The 27386-nt window shown below is 34.0% G+C and overlaps 1 protein-coding gene and 1 long non-coding RNA gene across 2 annotated transcripts in view; one reads left to right on the top strand and one right to left on the bottom strand.

Moving 5' to 3' along the window:
* The window catches only part of FSTL5 (follistatin like 5), a 1060999-nt gene that overhangs the window by 14021 nt on the left and 1019592 nt on the right, over positions 1-27386 (top strand). The window lies entirely within an intron of this gene.
* LOC140512017 (uncharacterized) overlaps positions 19537-27386 on the bottom strand; it is a 419018-nt gene continuing 411168 nt past the window's right edge. The window contains exon 3 of the long non-coding RNA XR_011969752.1: positions 19537-22416. This is a non-coding gene — a long non-coding RNA (uncharacterized lncRNA). The remainder of the gene's footprint in view (positions 22417-27386) is intronic.

Raw genomic sequence — 27386 nt, 5'->3', positions numbered from 1 at the left:
CTGAATCCACATGATCTAGGAAATGCAAATACAATGTGAAGTAATGACAAATCAAGTCAAGTAACAATCATTTATTGCCTACCTACTAGGTGCCAGGCACTGTGTCAAAGAAAAGCAAATTAATAAATAAATAAAATCTCAAGGATCTCATTGTCTAATGGAGGAGAAAATGCAAGCAACTGTGTACAAATCAGATATATACAGGATAAAGTGGAAGTAATTTCAGCAGTAAGATACTAGCATTAAAGGAGATCAGGAAAGAAAGAGGGGCATTAGCCAAGAACTGAAGAAAATCAGAGAATCTAGGGTGCAAACATGATAGGGGAGAGAATTTCAAAGAATGATTTATTCCTTTCCCTTTTTTGGAAGATAAATTTCACAGTTTGAAAAAAAAGTGATCATTTTCATATATTATAGCATCTGATTTTTGTTGTTTTTCCCCATAACATAATTAAACAATTAAGAACTGACCTGACTAAGTCAATTTTACCTAGAAAGATTCTTAGCAATAAACTTCAGATACTGAGGACTCACTGATGTTCATATGTTTGTAATGAAGGGGAGAATAAATTGGGTACTAGACTTAGACATTATAGATGAGTAATACTAAAATTAGGCATCAGTTTTGTGAAATTCTTACAGAATATTCCCAACCTCTGATCCATACTGACTGTGTTGGTAGTACTAGGCAAGTCACTTACTCTCTCAATGCCTCATGAAACTTCCTAAAATGATAAATTTCAAAGAAGGTAAACTTCCTTAATGGGTGTACCTCATTCCAATTCAATTACAGGTCTGATCCCATATCTGAAAAATGAAACTCTAAAGTATTTTTTTTTCCTTCTGGATTGATTGCTTTCCTTGATTACTTTTTACAACCCAAATAGTTTATACCATGTTTCTGGAATTTAGTACAAATTCCCTTAAGGAATTTAGGGGCATTTTGACTGAGATATTAACTTTCATAAACACCAAGGACTACATATATAATTCTGCTGAAAGGTCAATTTTGCTTAATGCACTTTGGATCTAAGTTTTATTTAGTGGGAAACTAATAATCAAACTAAAAAAAAGGTCTGTCCTCTTTCTAATTTATTCACTACTATAAAAAGTGATTTGGAAACTATTTGAAATCCATTTACATTTCTTATTTGAATTACCTAATCTATTATTGTTTTTCCTGGATAACATGGTATGACATGACTTGCCATGCAACATTTAAGTGTAACCTGATTTGTGTGTTTGCTTAGAGAAATTCATACTAGCTAAATGATTCTGCTGTCACAGCCCATCAATTTTCTTCACCATTTGAATACTGACAACAATTAATAATAGCAAACACTGGCAAGTTTATACAAGTAAAGCAGTCGTATTTGATATCATTGACTAAAGGAATTATCATTTCACACTATATCCAACAAATCTCATTTAGAAAAAAAAATGTCAGTGTTTGAATCCACTAGATAATATGAAACAAAAAACAAAGGCCCTTGTTTTGTTTTTATTGGGGGGAAGTTACTGATATAAGGCAACAATGCATTCTCTCTATATCATATGTGAAAATCTAACCTTTTATCCCAATGACTTAACAACCAAAGTTGTAAAGATCCAAGTCATTTGTTTTGCTTAAACATTTCAACTAATGCTATAATATCATTTAAGATAAGAAATGAATTTTATGAAATGAAGCCAGTGGTCTTCGTGAATTATGTTGTCTATTTAAACAATTTAAAATTCTGGACAACTTCAAGAATGAGTTACTTTTATTTTTCTTGAAAACTTTAGTGTTTGCAAGCCTCTATCCTCTCATGCTTCTAATTTAGCAAGTTGTATCATCAAATATATTTATCCCAGATGCTCAGGCATTGATAGAGAATGGAAGAAAAAACAAAATCAAACAATAACAAGAAAAACTGACTGCTTTTTGTTTTGTGCACATGCTTGAAAAACTGCATGGTTGGATTAGTGCAGTAATTTAAATGCCCTCCTTTCGCAGAGAGGGTGATATCATGGAAGGGCTTAAAGGAAAAGAGAAAAAAAAAAGAAATACGGTTAATGAGAGTCCATTTATTAAATTCCCTCATATATAACCTTTGTTATTTAACACAACTGACTGGATTAAAATAAAAAGAAGTACTTTGGAAAAGGTTGAGGAAATGTGGTCATTTTGATTGCCTAAATTCTTTTCCTGTGTTTATCTGGTGTGTGTGTGTGTGTGTGTGTGTGTGTGTGTGTGTGCATGTATCTTTGAAAAGCTTAATTAAGTCAGCTTACAAAAGAATATAGAAGAGAAAGGCCAAATTAAAAATCCTTCCTAACTACATAACTATGAAACATTTTTATCAATCATAAAAAAGAATTGTCTAAACATCTCTGACTAAATATTTTCCTTTTTGGCAAAAATGACCTGTTTTGCCCATTTTTCTTGAGGTTTGGGGTAAGTCAAAAGCCTGTCTGTCCTTCATTTTGCTTCTCTGTCTATGGGCAAGTATTATGACTTAATTGAAAATGACTGCAGTACTGCTGTGTGCCCAGCTGTGAAAACAGCTAGAACAGGACTGAACACATCATTAATTATATATGTTTTGCTGAACATCTCAGTGAGGATTATAACTATTTAAAAAACAGAAGGGGAAGTCCAAGAAAGGTTTAGAAGCATATCTTAGTATTACCTTCTAATATGATTCCCTTTTCAGGAAAATTTCTGAAGATAAAGATGGTTTTGAACAACTTGATAAGGTTTTTTTTATTTTGTTTTGTTTTGCTTTATTTAACCTCTCTGAATGTCAGTTTTCTGAACTATATAATAGCACAAGATGCTTTTTAAGAACCCCTTAAGTTGACATTCTGAGATTTAGGGATTCTGGTATTTTAATAATGATTATACATCTGATATAACCCTGTATATGAAGCAGTACTTTCTTTTGTTTCTTCCCTCAAGTGTCAAGCACAGAAGTGGCTGTTCAAGGCTGCTCAATAAATGTTGACCAACTGACTAGACATGCTCAAAATAAAACATTCAGACAAAACAAACCTTACAAGTGTGCAAGTGACCACCACCAATCATATTGACACCTTAAATTATCTGGAGTAGAGGGACCATCCATTCCGATTTTTCTGGCTAAAACAGTAACTTAACTGTTCTCACCACTGAAAATTCTTTATTCTCTTGTAATACTCTTAGCTCCACCCCTCTACCCTTTCCCAAAGGACTCAGAGCCTCTATCCTCAGACAATACTGTACAGAAGGTGAGATCTTTTTGGTTATTTATATCCAGACAAGAGAAACGTATATCTGTCTTACAATTTTGAAATAGATGACTATGTCAGGCAATTTGACTTTGCTTTGTTTCTGCAGCTTTAGAAATGCAATTTAAAAGCTCTGATACTAGGATAATCTCTCCAATTTTCTTTATGTTTACACTTTCAAATTTCCTTCGAATGTCATGGGAATTGTGGGAAGCAAGTTGGGGATTGGGAGGAAAGCTTTCTTTCCTGTTCATCAAATGCTAAACAGTGGTGTCCTTGAGAAGGAATTTCATATTTTAAAACTATTGTTGACTTAACATCTTTTTACCATAGTTGTTCAATTCTCACAGTACCTAGAACTTAGTAGATTTTTTTTCCCTTTCACATGATGAAAACTTCAGAACCAAATATATCTGTCCATATGAAATTGATCCTATGAGTATTTTCTGCACTAGTACAGTTTGTAGAACATATGGTGTATGTGGACATACTGGCAATTTGGAGTTGTCATCGATACATCATTCCATATATAATGCTGTTGTTATTTATTGGCTTACCAATTGGATTACCAATAATATGAACATCTATATGTGTGCAGTGACATCAGAGATATATTTCAAATATTTGCAATTTAATTTTTAGAATGTGAGTTCCTTGAGGGCAGGGACTTTTTTTCCCCATTGTATCCCCAACCTTTAACATGATGTTTGTTCTTGGTGCTGTTTCAGAGATAGAAAGAAGCAGTCAGTAAAGGTTTCAAGTAAGCAGTGATGCCTAAACTGAGATTTCCTAGAAGCTAAGGACTTTTAAAACGAAAAGCAGAGGAGGGTCTGCATTCCAGGCATGAGATATAACTTGTGTAAAAGCAGAGAAAGAGGTTATAGAATACAAGCAGAATGTAGACTAATTTGACTAGAAGACAGATAAAATGAAAAGAAATAATGAGAAATAAACCAGGAAAAGTAAGTTAGAGCCTATTGTGAAAGGTCTTTAAATGCAAGGTTGAATGAGGAGCTTGCCAAATATATTGAAATATATAATTTACACTTTTAGTTCCATATTCTGTGTAGTTTCTTGCATTCTGCCTTCCTAAAGTTTCAAAAAATTTTATCTTGGGTGCCACAAAAGAAGTCACCTAAGCCTATTTTATCTTCAAACGCTCATAGGGAAATCAAATTGGAAAACTATTTGTCTGCCATTTATATTTCTACGACCATACTATTTTTGTTTCTGTTTGATGGAGGGGTTGGCATTAATTTAATTTAATGATCCTGCACAGTGTATTCCATTCTCATTAGTGGTGAGCCTATTGAATATTTCATATTTGCAGTAAGTGGACAATGCTTTGGTTTAATAGTCACATTCACTTCACCTTCAGGCATGCCAGTCTTTATTTTCAAACTTGTTTGACTATAGCATGAATAGAATTTTCTCTCAGTGCTGAGAAAATATGCCTCTTTATAGGTTTCAAGCAAGGATAGCTTTTTGTTTTCTGTTGTTTTTAACTCTACATCATCTGGTTTCAGTTGGAAAGTTTGTATTCCTGTCTGGGTACCACCATGCTCATGGCTGGACATGTTCACAACATGACAATTATCTTTAGCTTTTCCCTCTCCCTCATTCTTCATATTCACTCTACCGTCAAATTGCAATTCTGTCTCCATGATCTGTCTCCTTTCTGCCTCTGTCTTTTTGTTCACAGAGCCACCACTCTTATTCAGGTCCTCATTGCCTCCAGTTTGGATGAGTACTACACCCTCCTAATTAGTCTCCCTACTCTCAGTGTCTCTGCTCTCCAATTAGTCTTCCATGCAGCTGCCAAAAAATATTGTTAAAGCACAAATCAATCCATATCACACTTCTACTTGAGAATCTTCAGAGGCTCTCTAAGGTTCAAGGTTAAAATATAATGCCCCCTACTCCTCGGGGACCATTTTGAGAGCCTTTGCAGTAGGTTGTATCCTATTTTTTCAAACTTATTTCAGATTATTCCTGTTAAATATGTCAAAGTTTTCTAGCTACTTGCTGTTCCTCATCAACACTATTCATCTTTGACCTCTGTGACTTTATGTAGGCAGCTCTCCATCTCTGTGTGGATATCATTGATGAGTGATACATGGCTACCTCCACAATATAACATGATATATCCCTTCTCTCAGGGGTGTGTACATACTAATTCACTCTTAGATTTTGCTCCCTTAATGTGTTCTCAAGCTAGCAGGTCTATTTTTCTCAAAAAAGAAGTGTCACATGGTTCTATTCAGAGCTCTTAGGGGTAATCCTTTGGGTGGAAAATACACTATTCCTACTCACAATTTTATCTTTTGAACCTCTAAGTATATATTTTGTCTAAACAGTCAATAAAATAATGACACTTCTTATTCTGTCATTTTAGTCATGTCCAGCTCTCTGTGATCCCATTTGAGATTTCCTTGGGAAAAGTACTGGAGTAGTTTGCCATTTCATTCTCTAGCTCATTTTACTCATGAGGAAAGTGAGGCAAACAAGGTTAAATGACTTTCCCAGGGTCACATAGCTACTCAGAGTCTGAGGCCATATTTGAACTCAGGAATATGGGTTTTCCTGACTTCAGGTCCAGCACTTTACTGCTCCACTTAGCAACCTAGTGACACTTTTTGACCTTAAAAATAGTCACTTACTTGGGAGAAAGACAAAAAAAGTAATATCATTTATATATATATATATATATATATATATACATTTGTATTTAAATTTATTTATTTAAGTTTTCAACATTCATTTCCATAAAATTTTGGGTTCCAAATTTTCTCCCCATTTCTCCCCTCCCCCCACCCCAAAACGCCAAGCATTCTAATTACCCCTATCATCAATCTGTCCTCCCTTCTGACATCCCTCCTTTCCCTTATCCCCATCTTCTCTTTTGTCCTGAAGGGCAAGATAAATTTTTATACCCTATTACCTGTATTTCTTATTTCCTAGTTGCAAGAACAATACTCAACAGTTGTTCCTAAAACTTTGAGTTCCAACTTCTCTTCATCCCTCCCTCCCCACCCATTCCCTTTGGGAAAGCAAGTAATTCAATATAGGCCATATCTGTGTAGTTTTGCAAATGACTTCCATAATAGTCGTGTTGTGTAAGACTAACTATATTTCCCTCCATCCTATCCTTCCCCCCCCTTGCTTCTATTCTCTCTTTTGATCCTATCCCTCCCCAAGAGTGCTGACTTCTAATTGCTCCCTCCTCCCATTGCCCTCCCTGCCATTGTTCCCCCCACCCTGCTTATCCCCTTTTCCCGCACTTTCCTGTATTGTAAGATGGGTTTTCATACCAAAATGAGTGTGCATTTTATTCCTTCCTTGGGTCAAATGTGATGAGAGTAAGCTTCACATTTTCCCTCTCCATTTATAGAGTGTCTAAAATTATATCTTAAAAATAAGCCCTTTCAGCATTAAATCTTAAACATCTTTTTTTCATCAGTACTTATAAATTGATGGCCAGACTGTTGGAATTGGGATTGGCTCAGTGGTTACACAGTATTTAGCTTTTTCTAAGTAAAAAAATCTATATATCTTCATTTTAATTCATCCAGATAAAAGCATTTTATTATGATCAAGTCCAATGCTGACTCTATAGAAGCAAATGACTGAACCTACATAGTATTTTTTAGTCAGACTAGACATTAGAACTCTAGAGGTTTTAGAACAATGGCAACAAGTATAATAATAGTAACACCAATTTGTGTTTGCATAGTATTTTAAAGATTATGAAAAGCTTTCCTCACAACAAGATATAATACTTAGAATTTAAGAATAAAAAAGGTCCCTATGTCCATTTAATCCAAGTTGTAATGAAGAAATCCCTGTTGTAACACATTCGACAAGTCCAACATCTGCTTGAAGACCTTTAAAGAGGATGAGACCATAATTTTGCAAGACAATTCATTCCATTTTTTGTACAGATGTAAATGTTTGTATTAGCTTCTTTTGCCTGCCACACTATACTGCTGAATCCTATTGAGACTGAAGGCTATCAAAATTCCCAGATTCTTTTCAGAACAATATCTGTCTATCCTTCCCTATCTGGTACTTGTGCAGGTGATTTTATATGTCTTGATAATGAATTTTCATCTCTTTAAATTCAGTCTAATGTTCTAGTCTATCATGTACCATTTGGATCCTGACCCCATCATCTAGTGTGTTAAGTATCCCTCCCAGCTTTATGTCATCTGCAGATCTGATGAGCAAACTATGACAGAAATGTTAAACAGCATATACCCATGTAAAGATCTCACAAAAATTCAATTTGAAACCTCCTCCAGCATAGACACTGAACTATCAACAATTACTCTTTGAGTCTAGCAGTCCAAATAGGTTTTAATTTAATTGTACTATCATCTAATATATTTTTCCATTTCCCCCCACAATAATAGTACCAGGAAATTTATCAAAAGATTTCTTATTATGTAGGTAAAATCCACAGAATTATGTTTTAGTGATCCTATTTTTTACAAGAAGGAAATGAGATTGGTCCTGCATGATTTGATCTTAATGAAGTCATACTGGTTCTTTGTAAGTAATGATTTCCTTTCTAGATATCCAGAAGCAATTGTCTTTTCTAGAATTTTCTCACTATATAACATCAAGGTCATGGAGTATAGCATGAAGATGGTTTTTTTCATTCTTTTCAAACAGTTGGATGACATTTGTACTCCTTCAGTATTGTGTAACCTCTCCTGTTTTCCATGCTTTTTCAAATATTACTGACAATATTTAAGCAGTCACATCAGTCACTTCCTTTAGGACTTGAGGATGCAGTCCATCTGGACTAGTTGATTTGAATTCATGAAGAGTAGTTATGTACTGTCTTACTATCTTTAATCTTGTGTATCAGCTCTCTGCTGGATACTTTTGTCCTGTCATCTAAAGTGTAAAGATCCTGTAATTTGTTGATAAAACAAAGAAACCAAAAAAAATATATTGAGCAACTCTGCCTCTTCTTTTGTCAGTTATCATCATCCCTTCCATCCCTAAAAAAGATCTTATCCCTTCTTTAATGATACTTTTTTTCTTCATTATGTTTGTAAGCTCCTTGTTGGTAGAAACTGTCTTTGGCCTCTTTTGTATCCCCAACACTTAGCACAGTGCCTGACACATAATTGCCTTAATAAATACTTAATAAATGCTTATAAAATGATTCTCCAAATATAACAAAAATACTTTTGTTGTCTGAGATTCTTTCACCTATCCTAGCTCACTCAGAACTCTAGCAACTCTGACATTTCTTTCCCATGATTTAGTATCATTTCAAAAAAAATCTGTTATCTGGCTTTGCTTTTATCTTCTGAACATTTATCTTTTTAAATCTATGTTGATGAGGTCCCCACATGCCTGTATTATTCTCTTAAAACAATTTTCATCCCACTCATCCCATACTCTTCATTGAAATAGTTGCCTTTATATCTTCAGAATTTTATACTTGAACAACTCCCAGTCTTCTTGGTTTGAGTTACCTTGAAGCACTTTAATTCACAGAATACCACCTATCTTTTCTCTGAACCCACTATAATCTACTTTCCTCAAATCTAGGGTAGATCCCAGACTGTACCTAGCTTTTTCCTGTCTTCTATCACAAATTATAGGATTAAGCGTAAAATCATCCAATGGTTCCTCACCAGAAAATACCTCCCATCATTGAGAATCATATCCAGAATAGAATTCCTCCTTGGTGATTCCTCCATAGGACAAACTGAGGTCTGGAAAAGATCTTAATTTAGAAAGACCAAGGTCATCCACCACGTCCTGGACCATCACCAGTCATCTTGACTTTTGTTTTGCCACTGGATTTTTATGACTCTGGAGGAGAGAGTGAGTTCTGCTTCACTTGAACCCAATTCTCACTTCAGTCAAGACATCACCTCATGATGTCATTGGTCATCTTTGAGAATGGAGAACAGCAACAACCTCTAATGGATAAAAGTGTTACTAAGGGACATCAAAAAGTTTTTATATAGGCAGGACAAATTATTATCATCTTGATTTTATGGTTGAGTAAACTGAGGTTTAGAGTCTGGGTCAGAATTTGAATCAAAATCTTCTGACTCCAATTCAATATACTCACTATGCTACATTGTCTTTAATATTTTACAAAAAGTACTATGGTATTGTAAAAATCATCCTAGTTTGGGAGACAGAGGTCTTGGGTTCAAATCTTGCCTCTGACCCAAATCTTCTGTTGTACAAGTCACATATCCTCTCTGAGCATTAGTTTCTTCATCCATCTTAATAGAAAGTTTGAATTTCTAAGACATTTTCCAGTTCTAGTAATGTGTTATTCCATGATGCAGAGTATGAGACCCTCAAAAGTTAAATAACTTGTCTTGGGTCTAACTATAGTATAGTGGTAGAGCAAGGAGAATGATTTAAGGTCAAAGATGTATAGATAATCTATCCCAATCTCCTCATTTAATAGATGGAGAAACTGAGGTTCAAAAAGGTTAAAAGGTTTTACAAGATCCATGTAGAGTAAGTATCAGAGATAAGATATAATCTGAGGTCCACAGCTCTTCCCACTTTTCCATGTTAATCTTTACCCAGCATTGAACTTTTTCTGTGACAACATGCTACATCTCTCATGAACTAAATGAACATTTTCAACCAATTTCATTCCTAAGAGCTGTCTTGGCAGCCTTTGAAGGATGGCACTGGTATTTTAGGTTCCACTCACATAACATAGTTACTAGAAGTAAATCCAAAGATGCAGAAAGGTTAAAAGCTATAATTCCATAAGAATTAGCAATGCTTGATACATTTACAGTTTTTTTATCCATATGTTTATCCCATGTTCTCCTTAAACCACTTGAAATTCACTTGAGCTATTTAAGTATATTGATTTGTTAAATCTTTTGACACATTGTAATTTTTTGCAACCTTGGGTAATAATAATTGACAAAGAGTCCAGGCTAACAGATGATGTGATGATGGCAATTTGATGAAAAATAGATACTGTCCTACTGTTAGTTTAAGTGAAAAATACAAGTATACATTGAGATAGCTCCTTATGCTTTCAAAATACCTTAATTTTATTGTCCCATTCATTTTTCACAAGAGCTCTTTGTAGTAGGTAATATGAAATAAAAATATCTTTATTCACATTTAGTAGGTAGGGTATTTTTAAATGCAGAGTATGAACTGCAGCTCCATTAATAATATCTGCCAAAGTGTTTTTCATTGAATTGCCATATTTTAAGGATTTTTTTTGTAAGTAATACCTTAAAATTTTAAAACAGTTTTCCTCGGTCAGCATTCAGAAACTTTGAAGCTGGAGATACACTTACCTGTGATTTTGTGGTTTTATCTATTTACAGACAGTACAGTTCTGTGTTGGAATATTAATAATGTAAAAACTAGGAATTGTGCACGGGACAAATGATGTAAAACTACACCTAGACCATGTAGCACAAAACATGGAGATGAGGATATAGATATCAAGACTTTAACATGAGGATACTTTTAGGAAGTCACTACATAGGAGAGAACAGGACATGGTTGGAGATGAGCTAAACCTAACCTGGTAGCATACTATTTTAACTAATTGTTTTTTAACTAGTCTCTAAACTGTTTACTATGCTGCCAAAAGACTAAAACATTGTTGGTGTTTTCTTAATTCAGCCCTCTCTAAATTTGGCACCCTAAGGTAAAGCCTCAGTTTCCCTAATTATGACTCTGAATAGTAATACTTTAGTGTCTCCTGTGTGATAAAAATAATAAAGAATAGTGTACATTGCAGTAAGGTCCAAGGGAGAAAATAAAAAGGTGATACAGTATGGTATAATGCCAAATGTGCAAATATTAAATAATAATGATGAAAGCTAGCAATATAGAGCATTTTGGAGTTTGCAAAGCATTTTATGTGTATCATTTCATTTGATGCTTGCAACACTGTGAGAAATATGATTATGATCCCCATTATACAAATGAAGAAACTGAGGTTGAGAGAAGTTAAATGACTTACTCAGGGTCACATATATATTACATGTCTGAGGCAGAATTTGAACTGAAATATTGTTGACTCCAAGTCTAACACCCTATCCACTATGCCAACCAGCTGTTAGGCTACTTATATATAAAAACAGTGCTTTTACACACTATTAATTAGTTTAACTGGGGGGATTTTTATTGGATTGAGGGGTTCAAATAGACTAGAAGTAGAGAGCATAGGAAAAATAACTGCTGAGTTGAGCTCAGCTCTGAGTCTGGCTGTGTGCCAGAGTGGATAGGACAGTGGTCTTGGAGTTAAGAAGGTCTGAGTTCAAATTCTGTTTCATATTTATTATGAGACAATTATTAGTTTTGTGATCTTGGGAAAGTCATTTATCCTCAGTTCACTAATCAGTTAAATGAAGGGATTAGACTCAAATGGCCTCTAAGGTGACTTCTAGCTCTTAGTCGAGTTTCTCTTAGTTAGAAACTCTTAGTTTCATACATCTTATTTATGAAACAGGAGCTCCTGATTATTATAGTTTAACAATTCATATTAATGTCATCTACCAGCTGGGTTATACAGTGTGCAGGTGGTTCAGTGTGGAATTATATAGATGTTATACCAGTGGCCTTTCTGTACTGAACTAGTCTTCCATTCTTTACCCAACATTAAACTTCGTTATCCACACCCTGAGGGAAGCTATTGTGTGGAATGATTCCTTTCAATACTTCAAGTATTTGTGTTTTGATCATGTAAGTACTTGCTTCACCAACGCATATAGCAGCTCTTCTATAATGCAGTGGACAGTATTCACCAATCAATCAACAAACAGCAAGCACCTATTAAGCATTCATTATGTGTCAGACACCATACTAGATGCTAGAAATACAAAGAGAAAAATTAAAAAAACAAAGCAACCAACTTTGATGTAATGGAGTTCAACTCTTATTGGGGAAGACAAACCAGTCAGATTATATGTGAGGTGATTTGTGGAAAAAGAGCACCAGGAGCCTGAGGAATGAGGAAACGGTTTGTGAAGAAGGGTTGAGTTGAATCTTGAAGAAAACTGTCAGTTGGTAAGCATTTTTTTAAAGTTTATTTTTTTTAGTTCAAGAATGAAACAAGCATTTCCATAACATAGCATTACATAAAAAAAGGTAATGGCACATGAAACTGCAAATCTATTATGTACAAATTGCTATAACCTCCAAATATGTAATAAAATTATCATGCAAATTTCTTTTTTTCTTTCTTTTTTTCTTCCTTCCTCCATGATAAAAGACACAAATGTCCTTGCACCTATATCTATCTATCCATCCATCCATCCATCTATCTGTCTCTCTGTCTGTCTGTCTGTATTTGAAATCCTTCTATAAATCTATTTAGTAATTCTTTATCCAGATGCAGATAGCATTTTCCTTCACGTTTTTGGTAGTTAATTTTTCAGTAAGCATTTATTAAGCACATTTATGCCAGCCACTGTCATAAGCTCTGAGGATATAAAGGAAGGCAAAAGACAGTTGCTGCCCTCAGAAAGGTCACAATCTAATGGGGACACAATATAAAAATAGCTAAACACAAAAATGATAAGTGCGGGTACACATGCATATGATAAATTTGAGTTAATCAATAGAAAGAAGGAAATAGTAGAATGAGGGATCAGTACAAGCTTCTTGTAGATACTGGAATTTTAACTGATACTTGAAAGAAACCAGGGAAGTCAGGAGTCAGAGATGAGGGAGGAGAATATTATGAAGTGGGAGTTGTTTTGTGGGTTACTAAGGCCAAAAACATGAAAACTTTGTGGTCACCTGATGATAAGCCTCTCTGAGGTAAGCAAAGATGGAACTTCTACAACAAATTATCTAAACTGGGACTTCAGATAGTTTATTAATGAACTGTTTCTCAATATTGTTCCAATTCAGTAATTGTATTGCTATATCTTGTATTCTGACAACATAGTTTTTGAGAATCCAGGAACATCTCCATGAAACTAGAAAATTCAAAATACAGTCTCATTAGAATTTCATGAATGTAAAATAAGAAAAACTATACAAATCATTTTAGAAAATTTTCACTAACAGATACAAAAATTTAGATATTAAATATTGTAGAACTTAGCCTAAATACTTTTTATTTTTATACCTTTTCAAATGTGTGGCTACTTAGGAGGGGGTATTTCTCTAAGTGAGATTCTATCTATCCATTTATTTATCTTTTTATCTATCTGTCTTTTCTTCTAAAGTAGACAGATATGTTCAGTCAATCAATCAATCAATCTATCTATCTATCTATCTATCTATCTATCTATCTATCTATCTATCTATCTCTCTCTCTCTCTCTCTCTCTATCTCTCTCTCTCTCTGCCTGCCTATCTGTCTGTGTATCTATCTATGTGTCTGTCTGTCTAACTAGATGTAGACAGATCTATAAAATAGATTGATTCTATCATCTATCTACCCACCTTTTCCTTTTTTTAGATCTCAAAAATGTCAAGAAATTTAATTTGGCCTTAATATCTCTAATAGAAATTAAGGATCCAAGAAAATACCAACCATATTGACATCATATATTTACGCACAGCAAACGTGTTTGCTTGAATACACATACATATATGCACTTTACATTTTAAAAAAGTAAAGCTACATAGTTTTTAATTTGGAAAACAAGATCATAGGATCAAAGTATCTTGAACCAGATGGAAAATTAAAAACTATTGAATTCAACCTCTCACTCCCCTTCAAAAAGTTTACAGACCCAACTGAGACACAGAGAGATGATATTATTTGCCCAAAGGCCTAAAAAAGCAGGATTTGCCTCAAGGTACTCCAAATTTCAAGCCCAGTGAAGAAACTATTATACATTTCATAATATTTCATAATCTGAATTATTGATTGCTTGGAGCAAAAGGATTGTGTCAACTTTTTGCCTGCCCGAATTGTATTGAAATCTTTATAGGGCTTTCATTTTGCCTACTTAGTTTTTAATATCAATATATAACTCCATACAGTGAAACTTCAGTTACTATCTAGTATAAAGAAGTCTGGCACCTCAGCAAACAAAAGCATCAATGCGATATTGATGACATGCCTCCAATATATGCCTGCAGGTGTGAAAATACAAGCCGGCTTTATTTTCCTTTATTAGCCCACAAGGTGGTGGTGTGCCTACATGTAGCAGGTGAAACTGTCATGTAATGATGGCTGTTGTCGAACTTGGTCGTTGCTCGATGGTGTGTAAAAAATAACAGCTAAAGATAGCAAGAAAACAATTTTGTAGAAGGCTGCTTCAACTTTTCAATCAATCCTTAATACATATATCTATATCTATACATCTATGTATACACACATATACATATACATATATATATATAATTGTCACAATGCTCAAGACCACATACAGCTACGTACTTTAAGTATCATGATTAATTTCTATGTAAAACAGACAAATGGTAAGAAAATAAAATGAAATCAGGAATGATTTTTATCCCATCCACACTCTCCTAAGGTGCCATGATCAGTACATTTCCCTTCTAGTCCTTCAGGACTATCTAAATCTCAACATTGCAAAACATTGACCATAATGATGACACTAAGTCAAGAGTAAGAAAGATGCATCATAATGGAGTGGATTAGTCTACTGGAGCAAGAAGACCGATGTTTAGTTACACTTCAGACGGTTACTGGCTATGTGGTCATCATGAATATATTCCCCACAGAAAAATCAAAGACTTGCTACATTCAGTTACTAGAACACACATAGTATGTCTTAGTAAAAATGTATTTTAGAAAAAATGTCTACTAAATGTGATTGAAACAAGACAAATGCTTTAAATGGTTAACCTTCAATTGTAAAAAAAAAATGTAAAGACACCCAGTATATTTCATGGTCTAGCTATCTTGCATATAAATGAGATATTGCTATACTCCTCCAGGAAATGGCATACTACATTCCAAATCATAATCATTGAAGGAAAGGAAGCAAATGATAATGAACAGAAGATTACCTTGAAAGGTCATCCAGTTTATACAACATGCTTTTTAATGGGAATATTCCTGGATTATTAAAGAAAAAGTTTTCATTTAAGAAAATAAGTATCCATATATATATGCACAAACTTATACCTTGAAACATCACAAATCTTATGTCCCTGAGAAGAAGAATGATTTTCTAATTACTAGATATAGTTTTTATTTTGCATATATGTATATTTTTAGTATAAGAGACATTCTACTCATATTTTAAAATTTTAAGCTTTTCTTTCATTCATTTTCACATTTGATGGGCTACAAATATTTAGAGAATAGTTAGATATTTAACTTTTAAGAATTCGAGATTCTCTTATTTTCTACATTGTCATTTCATTTTCACTTTCTATACTCTATTTCTGCTCATTTCTTTGTTCCCTTATGTTCTAAGGCAAAATGTTATATTCTTTATGTTTGCAATTTAATGAAACTTCAAAATTCTAATGAATTTTGAGCTCTAATTGATATATATTTCTTCTACCATAGAATATCTCAACCCACCCTTGCCTGCTTACCTGTACAGCTTTAGTTCATGTCCTTCCATAAGTCTGTTAAATGGGTGCTGGTGATCTCCCTTGGGATTTCTGGAGCATGTAGAATATTGTTATTCATTCATTCCATCCAAAAGCTACCTTTAACAGAACACTATATGTAGGTGCTTGGGATGCAAGTATAATGAATGAAACAATCTCTATGCAAAAGGAGTTTGCATTCTAATTGTGGGAACTAGTACTGCAATAAGTTGGCATACACTTGATTTTTTTGTGTCTTCCTGTGTTTTTTTTTAAATACATTCATTTTTTTATTCTTCCCTTTCGAGTTTGATTCAACACAAAGTCATAAGAAACATTCTGAGAATTACTTTTGTCATGCATTCATGAGAGAAAATAATCAAATTTAGTGAGCTTTTTTTCAGAACTAAGAATCCTGGGGACTACTTATTTTTTCTGCTACCTCTACTGATGTTTGATGGTAGAGTAGATAGAGTTCTTGAATTGAGCTCAAGAAGGCCTAAGTTCAAATCAGACTGTTTGACCCTGAATAAGTCACTTAACCTCCCTGAGCCTCAGTTTCCTTATCTCTAAAATGTGAATAATAATAGAAGTCTCACAGGGTTATTGTGAGGATCAAATGAGATAATATATTAACACACTTTGTTAAACCTCAAGGCACTATAAAATGCTGACTATTATTACCACAAACTTAATTATCATATTGCAGGTTATGTTATTGACTCCCTGACTGTCATGAATAGGATACAGTTCCAATAAGATACAGAAGTTGCTATCCTCATTGGTCTTATGAAAGAAAAGTTTAAATAAAATTTTCTTACTGAATTAGACTGCAAATTGAGAAAAGCAGTCCTTTAGAAGCACATCAGTAATGGTCTGTAACCCAAATGAAAAATTTTTGCAAATAATTATCCCATAATAACATAAAACACCAAGGTATACATTTTCTTTCTTTCTGGAAATTCTTTGAGTTCCCTGGTAGTGAATTTAATTTACCTGTTTGGGACTAGTAACCAGGTTAAATCCCCTCTTGCACTGGTACTCAATGATTAATCTTTCAGTTTCATCTTAGGATCATAGATGATAATGAAGGGTCACAGCAGAACTGAGAGAATTTTATATACAATAAAAACAATATTCTTTCAAGAATAATTTTGCATATGCAATGTTTCAAGATAGAAAATGCTGAACATATCCATGGAATCTGAATGCAGATTGAAGCATGCTATTTTCACTTTTTTTCTTTCTTTTGGTTTTTCCCTTTTTTGTGATTCTTCTTTCACCACATGACTAATGTGGAAATATGTTTAACATGACTGTATATGTATACCTCATACCAGATTGCTTACTGCCTTGGGGAGGGGAGAGGAAAGTCAGAGAGGGAGAAAAAAATTGGAGGTCAAAATCTTACAAAGATGAATGTTGAGAACTATTCTTACATGTAATTGGAAAAAAATGCTACTAAGTAAAAGAAAAGAAGAAATATATTAAAATTGGGAGAAAAGAATAATTTTGAGTGATTAAGTCATTTTGAATATTATAAACGCCACAATTAACTAGATAGGACACATGAAGGAAAATGTTATAGACATCCTGAGAAAGAACTGATACATAGATGCATAGAATGGTTTTACATGTGCATGTATGTTTTTGTGTGTAATAATAGCCATATCTAGGGTGGAAGGAAGGAAAAAGAAAAAAAAAGAGAATTGCATAATAACTTAATTGTACATTTAAAATGAATAGTAAGTTCTGCATAATATATTTGCAGTTTCATGTATAATTATCTTTTTTTTTGATTCTACTATATTATTGAAATGTTTTTTTCTTGAGTTTAGAATAAAATAATGAAATTAGAAAGAAAAGAAAAACATTGAAATCCTGCTCCATAAGTCTATCACATAACTCTAAGAGAACTCCAGAATAGTTAACATTGCCCGGAAAAGGAAACATTTTCCTTACCAATTGAGGTAGTTCACCACTCTGCTCTTACCACTCTTGGAGTAATTTTTACTACAATAGACAAAAGCTTATCAAAAAAGAACGTGCAGACCTTAGGGCAAAGGAGTACCTTCAGAGAGCCTTCAAGCTGTGAAGTAAAGAATGAGAATTATATAGGCATAAAAATCTTTCTAAAATCTGTTTCATCCTTTATTAGAGGCTTTCAGTTACTATATGGTACAGGAAAGAGGGTTAAGGTCCAAATAGTTCTTATTGAACTTATATTGAATGAGAACTGGGAGGGACCTCAGAGATAATCTAATTCAATCCTATTATTTTACAAGTGAAAAAAAAATGAGAACCAGAGAGGTTGTCACTTTCCTAAGGTCATACAAGTAGAGTATCATAGGCAGGATTTGAAGCCCTCTATTCCAGAGCTTACAAATAATATTTCCTCTCTCCAATCCCCATGAAAATAATTCTGTGAGCCTCCTAACACTTTTTCCTTGCACGAAAGTGCTAGAAATGCCTTGTGGTTTAATATGTTTTTTAACTTTAAAATATAGTATTTATTAATATATTTTGTATTGACATCACATTTTCCACCTATGGACCCTCTATATTGCACCCTTTCTTATGACAAAGGAAAGAAAAAAAATAAACAGACATCCAGAATGTAAGTCTTGTCTGACAATGTACGCAACAGTATTCTGTCCAGAGGTAAGTTTTTGCCAGGATGCGCTCCTCTTCTGTGTGCTGGGTCATGAAAGTTGTTTTTTTTTTTGTTTGTTTTGTTTTGTTTTGTTTTGTTTTGCATGAGTCTTCTATCTGTACAGATGAAAATAAGCAGGGATGGTCCCTGCCAAACTGCAAGAGAGAGGATATTTGTTCCTGGTGCTGTCAACTTCCTTTATGTGCTTTTTTCCTTCTTTCAATTGCCCAGTACCTCCCTACTGTGTATCAAAGTAACCCTTAGTGACACAGCAAAGATTTTCATTAACATCTACAATATGACCAAAAGAGATTTAATCTTGGGGTTAATGTTCCTAGAGAGGTTTTTTTTTTTCCAGTCTTTTATCTCTAAAGGTGCAATGACAGGCAGAATATCAATCAGCTGCCAAGCAGGAGAGATTTTTTTGTATAGTGGATCTACTTCTCTTTGTCTCTAAAAACATATTATGCCTGAAACTGGCCTCAAAAGTCAGCTCACTTGAGGTATATTCTTAGTGGGAAAAGTGGGAGGAAGGGGGAGAATTTCTCCCTCCAACCCTTTAAAAAGAGACATAATGGTTTAGTGGAAAGATCACTGTTGTACTTAAAAGGTATGGGTTAGAGTCTTTGCTATTTATTAGTTGTGTGACCAGCAGCTACGAATTTTCTTATCTCTTGGCCTTAGTTTTCTCATCTGCGCATGATAGGTTTGTACAAGAGGATCTCCAAAGTCCCCTCCAGTTCTAAGAGTCACAGTGATTTTCTGTGATCTGAGGGTGGAGGAGGGAGAAAGAGATAAGTTGGCACAGATGGTTCTCTGTGCTGGCACCAGATGGCACCATGGGCCTAGAACAGCTTTATTATTATTCAGAGCAGGAGACTATGTGTCCCTGGCTCATCTCTAAGGGAGCATTGGCAAGCTAAGTATTTGTAACTTTAGGAATACCTGTATTTAAAAGTGAGATATCCTTAAATTACTAAGTGACCTGGAGATTTTTGTAATTTTAGAACCTGGCCTTTGCCACACACTTCACATGCAGATCTGCTTTTTTACATTAATAGAGTTTGACTTCATCCCTCTTTTTCATAACATTCATTCTTTTTGGAAAAATTCATGTGTGTGTGTATACATAAATATACACATACATATACACAAATCCATGCATACATACACACACACACACACATACATACACACACGACACAGTGAGGCAATGATTAGGGTGATAGATTGGGAATCAGCAAGATCTTAGTTCAGAGATCTTTGTGACTCTGGATTTAACTGCTCTGGATCTGAGTATGGTAGCTACAACTCCATGAACTCAAAGATCACTTCTACTATTAAATCTTCTACCCTATCATTTCTCCTTACTACACAGAAAAAAAACGGGAGGGTACAGAGAAAATTCTTAATTAATGCTTATTGATTGGTGGGTGAAAAAGAAGAAAATGTTCATTTCCAAGGGTTTAATTCCTTGCTGTTTAATTGATGAAAAGCTCGGATCATAGAATCACAGGACTTAAAGTTGAAAAGAACCATAAAACTCTTACAAAACACCCCTTTCTTTTGACAAAAAAGGAAAATGAGTCATTTACAATCTAAGTGACTTCCTCAAGCTCACTAAGACAAGAAAGGATAGGGTCAGGAATCAAACCATTATCTTCTTGTTCCAGATACAGAACTTAAATAAATAGTGATAAAGTAGAAAGAATATCAAACTCAGACCAAAAAACAAAAACAAAACCACAGGGAAAAAAATTGTGTTTAGTCACTAACACTGTAACTTAATATATTTGTGCTGTTTGTGTAATGCCAATGGGATATTCACAGTGCCTACAGTGGCCATGAATATTGCAGCACAGTTCTGAATCACAAAGTACCACAGGCTCTCCATATGGAAGACAGAACCAAAACATTTATTCAGACACCAGAAAGCCAAATCCATCACAGCAACAAAAATCTATACACAATTACAATGCAGAGAACAACACCATCCCCTAGCCTTCCCCCTACTAGGCTTCCTACAACCCACCTCCATTAAGCAAATCACAATCTCTTTCACTCACACTAGCCAGTCTCCTGCATCCTTCCTAGCTCTAACTGTTCTCAAGTCTAACTTCTTCTCACCTTTTCTCTAGCTCTGCCTCTTCCTGTTCCACCCATTCAGCAAACTCCTCCCAGCACTGGCTCTATGTGATGCAGATTCATGTGATCTAGGCAGGTCACAAGAACCTATTAATGAATGAGAAAGATCTCCCCATTTTAAATTACAGTTGGTAAACTTATTTTTTCTCATTGTGGCTTAGTTTTCTTATTTGTAGAGCAGGGAAAGAATTACTGAACTAGATTGTCTGTACAGGATTACTTCTAGATATAAAAGATTATTATTTTGAAGTTTGGTTTTTTTTAAACCTTTTTGGTTCTAAATCTGAATCTAATTAAAAACACAATTATATCTTTTATTTTTCATTGTTTTAACATTAATTTTTTTTCAAAGTTCTGTCTTTATATCAGATATTGAAGTATGTTTCCCACTCTCAGTAGACTATGTGCTTTAAGTTGTTGTTTTTTCTCCAGATGGTTTTTTTGCTGTACTCCCATAGAGATATTCAATCATCTGGCTGGATTAGAATAGTAATCTGGTGCAATAAAACAGTATGGGTGTTTTTGTTTGTTTTAGTTATTTCTCTGTTCACTGTCTCTCTAAATGTTTTTCCCTCACAGATTAGGGTCATAGATTTTGATGTGGAAGGGACTTTAGAGGTCTTCTTGTCCAAAACGCTCATTTAAATGATGAGGTAACTAAGACTTAGGATAAGTGAGGGAAGTGGAACCCTAGCAACAAGAAGTGACTTACAAAGGTCACATAGGGAACGGAGACAGAATTTGAACAAAACTTTCCCCCATACCATACTACCTCCAGGTCAATAAGTATATTTCGAAGTTCCATTTAACTTCTCAGCCTTAGTTTCCAAACTGATAGAATGAAGATAATAATAGTCCATAACTCACAAAGCTGTTTTGAGTATCAAATGAGATAATACATGTAAAGTTCTTTTCAAACTTTAATGGTCTATATAATTATAAGCCCTAATCTTCCACTTCCTCTTCCTCCTTATCATCATCAGCATCATCAGAATGATCAACATCATTCTTACATAGCATTGGACTCTGGTGGCTATATCTATCTGAAAACTTTTTTCTCCCATTCTCCTATCCCCTTGATTAGGATTTTTATATCTCTTTTAAATGACTTCCTTTTTTATCTAGCGCTTTACATGTTCCAATTTTTCATACTTCTGTTGTCATTTCTCTCCTCTTCTTAATATTCCCACCCCCTTAGAAGTGTTATTTTCTCCCTGCTTTTAATTTCATTTTTCTACAAATGATTCCTAATCTATACCTCCTGAACTGCAGTGTTAAATTTAGCCAAGTTTCTCCCTCCAGTCTGTCACAAACACTTTTTGTTTGTTTTTGGTTTTAATTTATTTAGTTTTGACATTCATTTAAAAAATGATTCACAAATTCCTTCCCTCCCACCCTTCTTCCATCCATTGAGAAAGCAAGGAATATGATATCAATTATATATGTGAAGCTATACAGAACATATTTCTATATTATACATATTGCAAAGAAAAGCAAGAAAGAAAAATGAAAAAAAAAGTATGCTTCAGTCTATACTCAGGGATCATCAGTTCTCTCTCTGGAGGTGGATAGCATTTTTCATTTTGAGTCCTTTGGAATTGTCTTGGATCACTTTTTTGAAAATAGTAGTTGAATTTTTCACAGTTGATCATTGTTACAGTATTAGTGTTACTGTTTTCAGTGTTCTGATTCTGCTCACTTCACTTTACATCAGTTCATAGAAGACTTCCCAGGTGTTTTATTTTTCTGAAACCATCCAGCTCACCATTTCTTATAGCACAATAGTATTCCATGACAATCATACATCAAACTTGCTCAGTCATTCCACAGTTGAAGGGCATCTCCTCAATTTCCAATTTTTTGCTTCTACAAAAAGAGTGGTTATGAAATATATTTGTACAAATAGACCCCACTTTTTTAAATCTTTCTTGGATGCAAATCTAGCAGTGGTATTACTGGGTTAAAAGTTAAGGAGAGTTTTATAGCTCTTTGGGCATTGTTCCACATTGTTCCCCAGAATGGTGTGCCAATTCATAAGTCCAATACCAGTGTATTAGCATTCCTATATTTCTATATCCCCTTCCAGTATATATTATTTCCCCATAACTATGATATTGCCCTTTATGTCAAAATCATTTGCCCATTTAACTGTATTCAAGTACATTGTGTGAGATCTTGGTCTATACCTAGTTTCTGCCACACCGCTTTTATTTTTGTCATTTTTTTTTATCAAACGACCCCAAAGATTCGATTTTTCTTTATCAAACACTAGATTACCATGGTCGCTAGATTGCTCTCTCTTTCTCTCTCTGTTCTGTCTCTCTGTCTCTGTCTCTGTCTCTCTGTCTCTCTCTCTGTCTCTCTGTCTCTGTCTCTGTCTCTGCCTCTGCCTCTGTCTCTGTCTCTGTCTCTCTCTGTCTCTCTGTCTCTCTGTCTCTCTCTCTCTCTGTCTCTGTCTCTCTCTGTCTCTCTCTCTCTCTCTTTCTCTCTCTCTCTCTTTCTCTCTCTCTCTCTTTCTTTCTCTCTCCTTTCCCTGGTTTAGTTATCAAAACCATATTTTGTATCATAAAAGTGCTTTGGTAAGACTCTTGATCTTTACCTGTTTTTTTTCAAATAGTTTATATAGTTTGGAGATTAATTGTGCCTTAAAGATTTAGTAGGATTTACTTGTAGATCTTTCTGATCCAGGGGAATTTTTCTGAGAGAGTTCATTTATACCTTGTTGAATATCTTTTTTTTCGATAGGGTTATTTAGGTATTCCTTTTCCTCTTCAGGAAATGTGGGAAACTGTGAGTGTTTTTGCAAATGTTTATCCATTTCACTTAGATGACCTGTTTATTGGCAAAATTACTCATAATATGCTTTAATTTTATTTTCATTGGTAATGTATTTGCCCTTTTCATTTTTGATACTGCAGATTTGGTTGGCTTTTTGCATCAAATTGCCAATTGTTCATCCATCCATCCATCCATCCATCCATCCATCCATCCATCCATCCATCCATCCATCCATCCATCCATCCATCCATCCATCCATCCATCCATCCATCCATCTATCTATCTATCTATCTATCTATCTATCTATCTATCTATCTATCTATCTATCTATCTACCTACCTACCTATCTATCTATCTACCTACCTAACATCTATCTATATTTTATAAAACTAGCTCCTAGATTTCTTTATTAGTTCAGTGTTTATTTTTTAACTTTTAATTCTCTTAATTTCTTTTTTGATTTTCAGAACTTCTGTTTTGGTGTTTAAATGGGAATTTGTATGTTTTTCTATTTTTAAAAAATTAATTGCTTTCTCAATTCATTGATTTATTCATTCTCTATTTTATTGATGTACACATTGAGAGATATATTTTTACTAAATATTGCTTTGGGTGAAACATATACCTTTTAGATATTAGCAAGCTATCTCATTTCTGTCATTCTTTTTAATGTTTCTATGATTTTGCTCTTTGACCCATTTTTAAGGATAAGATAATTTATGTTTATATTAATTTTTAATCTGTTCATCCAAGATTTTTTATTAAATATAATTTTATTGCATTTTGGTCTGAAAAGTACATTTAATATTTCTGCTTTTCTGCATTTATTTGTGAGGTTTTTGATGTAGTAATCCATGTACAATCATTGTGAAGATGCCAGGTATATCTGATAAAAAGATACATCTGATAAAAGTTCCTTTATATTCTCATTCAGTTAACTTCAGAGTTCTATATAATTTTTTAAAATTCTATTCATCTTCTCAATTTCTTATTTATGTTTTTGGTTAGATTTATTTATCTCTGATATGAAAATTGAGGCTCCCCATCACTATACTTATATTATTTCCTCCTGTTAATTCAATTAACTTTTCCTTCAAAAAACGGATGCTATGCTATATTACATAAATTTGGTACTGATATTCCTTCATTGATTGTGTTTCCTTTTATCAAGATGTAGTTTCTTTGGCTTTTCCTTTTAATCTGGTCTACTTTTGCTTGGTCTTTTTCCCCCCTGATATCACATTGTTATCCCTGCTTTTTTGCTTCAGCTGATGCTAATAGATTCTTCTTCAGTCTCTTTTTCTTTTTTAAGTGTAGCTCTCTGTTTCCAGTGTGTTTCTTGCAAACAACCTATTATTTATTTCTGGTTTCTAATTTATTCTGCTGTCTGCTTCTGTTTTATGGATGAATTAATTAATCTATTCACATTTATAGTGATTATTACTAATTGGGTATTTCTCTCCATTCTATTTTTTTCCTGTTTATCCTTCTTTCTCTCTTTTTTTCTGTACCCTATCTTTCCTCAAAAGTCTGGTAACTTCGGACCAAATACTCCTTTTGTCTTCTCTCCCTTTTATCACCCCACTCCCTACCTTTCTCTTATCCCCTTTTCTTATTACTTCCCTGTTAGGTAAAATGAATTTCTATACCCAATTGAGTAGGTGTATGCATTGTTCTGTTTTTGAACTAATTCTATTATCCCTTCCTCTGTAAAAGCTATTCTTTGTCCACCTATTTTATGTGAGATAATTCCCACCCTTTTTTCTCTTTCCCCCTTTCTACTAGTGCACTCCTCCTTCTCACTTGTTCCTTTTATTTCTGAGACCATTTTAATCTAATCATTCTAGTATCTTCTGTCTATATAGAGTTCTTCTAACTGTTCTAATAGTGATAAAGTTCTTAAGAGTTACATGTATCATGTTCACCTATCAGAATGTAAATTGTTTATATGATTTCTCTTTTACACTTACCTTTTTATGCTTCTCTTCAGTCTTGAATATTTGAATACTGAATTTTCTATTCATCTCGTGTTTTTTTTTTAATCTGATTATACTCACTTTTGCTGGGCAGGTTATTCATGGTTATAATCCTAGCTCCTTTGCCTTCAAGTATATGACATTCCAAGCACTCCACTTGGTTAATGTTGAAGCTCTTTGGGACCTTGTGTGATCCTGACTGTTGTTCGATGCTATTTCAGTGATTTCTTTTTGGATGCTTGACATTTTCTCCTTGATCTGGAGGCTCTGGGAGATTTCATTTTAGGATCTCTCTCAGAAGATTATTACTGGATTTTTTTCAATTTTTATTTTGCCTTCTAAGGTATCAGGGCAGTTTTGCTTTATAATTTATTGAAATATGACTTTTAGGCTCTTAATTTTGTTCGTGGCTTTCAGGTAATTCAATAATTCTTAAATTATCTTTTCTCGATCTTTTTTCCCATATCAGTTGTTTTCCAGATGAGAAATTTTACATTTTCTTCCAGCTTTTCATTTTTTGACTGTTTTATTGTTTCTTGATATCTCATAGATTCATTAGCTTTCATGTATCCAATTCTAATTTTTAAAGAATTATTTTCTTCAGTGGACTTTTACCTCTTTTTCCTATTGGATAATTCTGCATTTTGAGGAGTTCTTTTCTTCAGTGACGCTTTATGCCTCATTTACCATTTGATCAGTACTATAGTCTTTCGTATAAATTTATTTTCAGTTTTCAACATTTATTTCCACAAAATTTTGAATTTCAAATTTTTTCCCCATCTTCCTCCTACCCCCACCCAAAGATAGTGTGTATTCTGATTGCCCATTCCTCCAATCTGTCCTCCCTTCTATTATCCCCTATGTCCTTTATCCCCTGCCTTTCTATTTCCCTGTAGGGTGAGGTAGATTTTTATAACCCATTGCTTATATAGCTTAATTCCTAGGTACATATAAAAACAACCTCAAAAATTCATTTTTAAAGCCTTGAGTTCCACATTTTCTTCCTTCATCCCTCCATACCCACCTTCATTGAGAAGGAAAGCAATTAAAAAATGATTATACATGTGTGGTCACACAAAATACCTACATAACAGTAATGTTGTGGAAGACTAACTACATTTCCCTCTATCCTGTCTCTCCCTCTATTTATTCAATACTCTCCTTTGATCTGTCCCTCTACCTAAGTGTTTGCTTTTGATTATCTCTTCCCCCAATCTTCTGTCTCTTCTATTATATCCCCTCTCTTATCCCCTTCCCCCCTGCTTTCCTGTAGGGTAAGTAGAACTTCCATACCCAATTGAGTGTGTATATTATTCCTTCCTGAAACCAAATCCAATTAAAGGAAGGCTGACTTATTCCCCCTCGCTTTCCCCTTCTTCTACTCCATTGAAAAGCTTTTTCTTTCCTCTTTATGTGAAATATTCCCTCTAACTATCCTAATACTGAGAAAGATCACATGAGTTACAAATATCTTTCCATGTAGGAGCATAAACAGTATAACTTTAATAAGTCCCTTATGGTTTCTCTTTCCTGTTTATTTTTATGCTTCTCTTGTATTTGAAAGTCAAATTTTCTATTTAGCTCTGGTATTTTCAACAAGAATGCTTTAAAGTCCTCTATTTCATTGAATGACCATTTTTCCCCTGAAGTTCTATATTCAGTTTTACTAGTTAGATGATTCTTGGTTTTAACTCTGTCTCCTTTGACTTCTGGCATAGCACATTCCAAGCCCACCTATCCCTTAGTGTAGAAGGTTATAAGTCCAATGTTTTTCTGGTCATGTTTTCACAATACTTGAAATGTAGCTTTCTGGCTGCTTGCAATATTTTCTCCCTAACTTGGGAATATTGGAATTTGTCTGCAATATTCCTAGAAGTTTTCCTTTTGGAATCTCTTGTGGGAGGTTATCAGTGGATTCTTTCCATTTCTGTTTTACTCTCTCATTCTAGAATATCAGGGCAGTTCTCCTTGATAATTTCTCAAAATATGATGTCTAAGGTCTATTTTTATCATGCCTTTCAGATAGTCTAATAATTTCTAAATTTTCTGTCCTGGATCTATTTTCCAAGTCAGTTGTTTTTC

Source organism: Notamacropus eugenii, chromosome 6 (assembly GCF_028372415.1).
Source record: "Notamacropus eugenii isolate mMacEug1 chromosome 6, mMacEug1.pri_v2, whole genome shotgun sequence".
Taxonomy (NCBI): Eukaryota; Metazoa; Chordata; class Mammalia; order Diprotodontia; family Macropodidae; genus Notamacropus; species Notamacropus eugenii.
The sequence above is the reverse complement of the archived record's forward strand: the minus strand, read 5'-3'. Positions and strand labels throughout refer to the sequence as shown.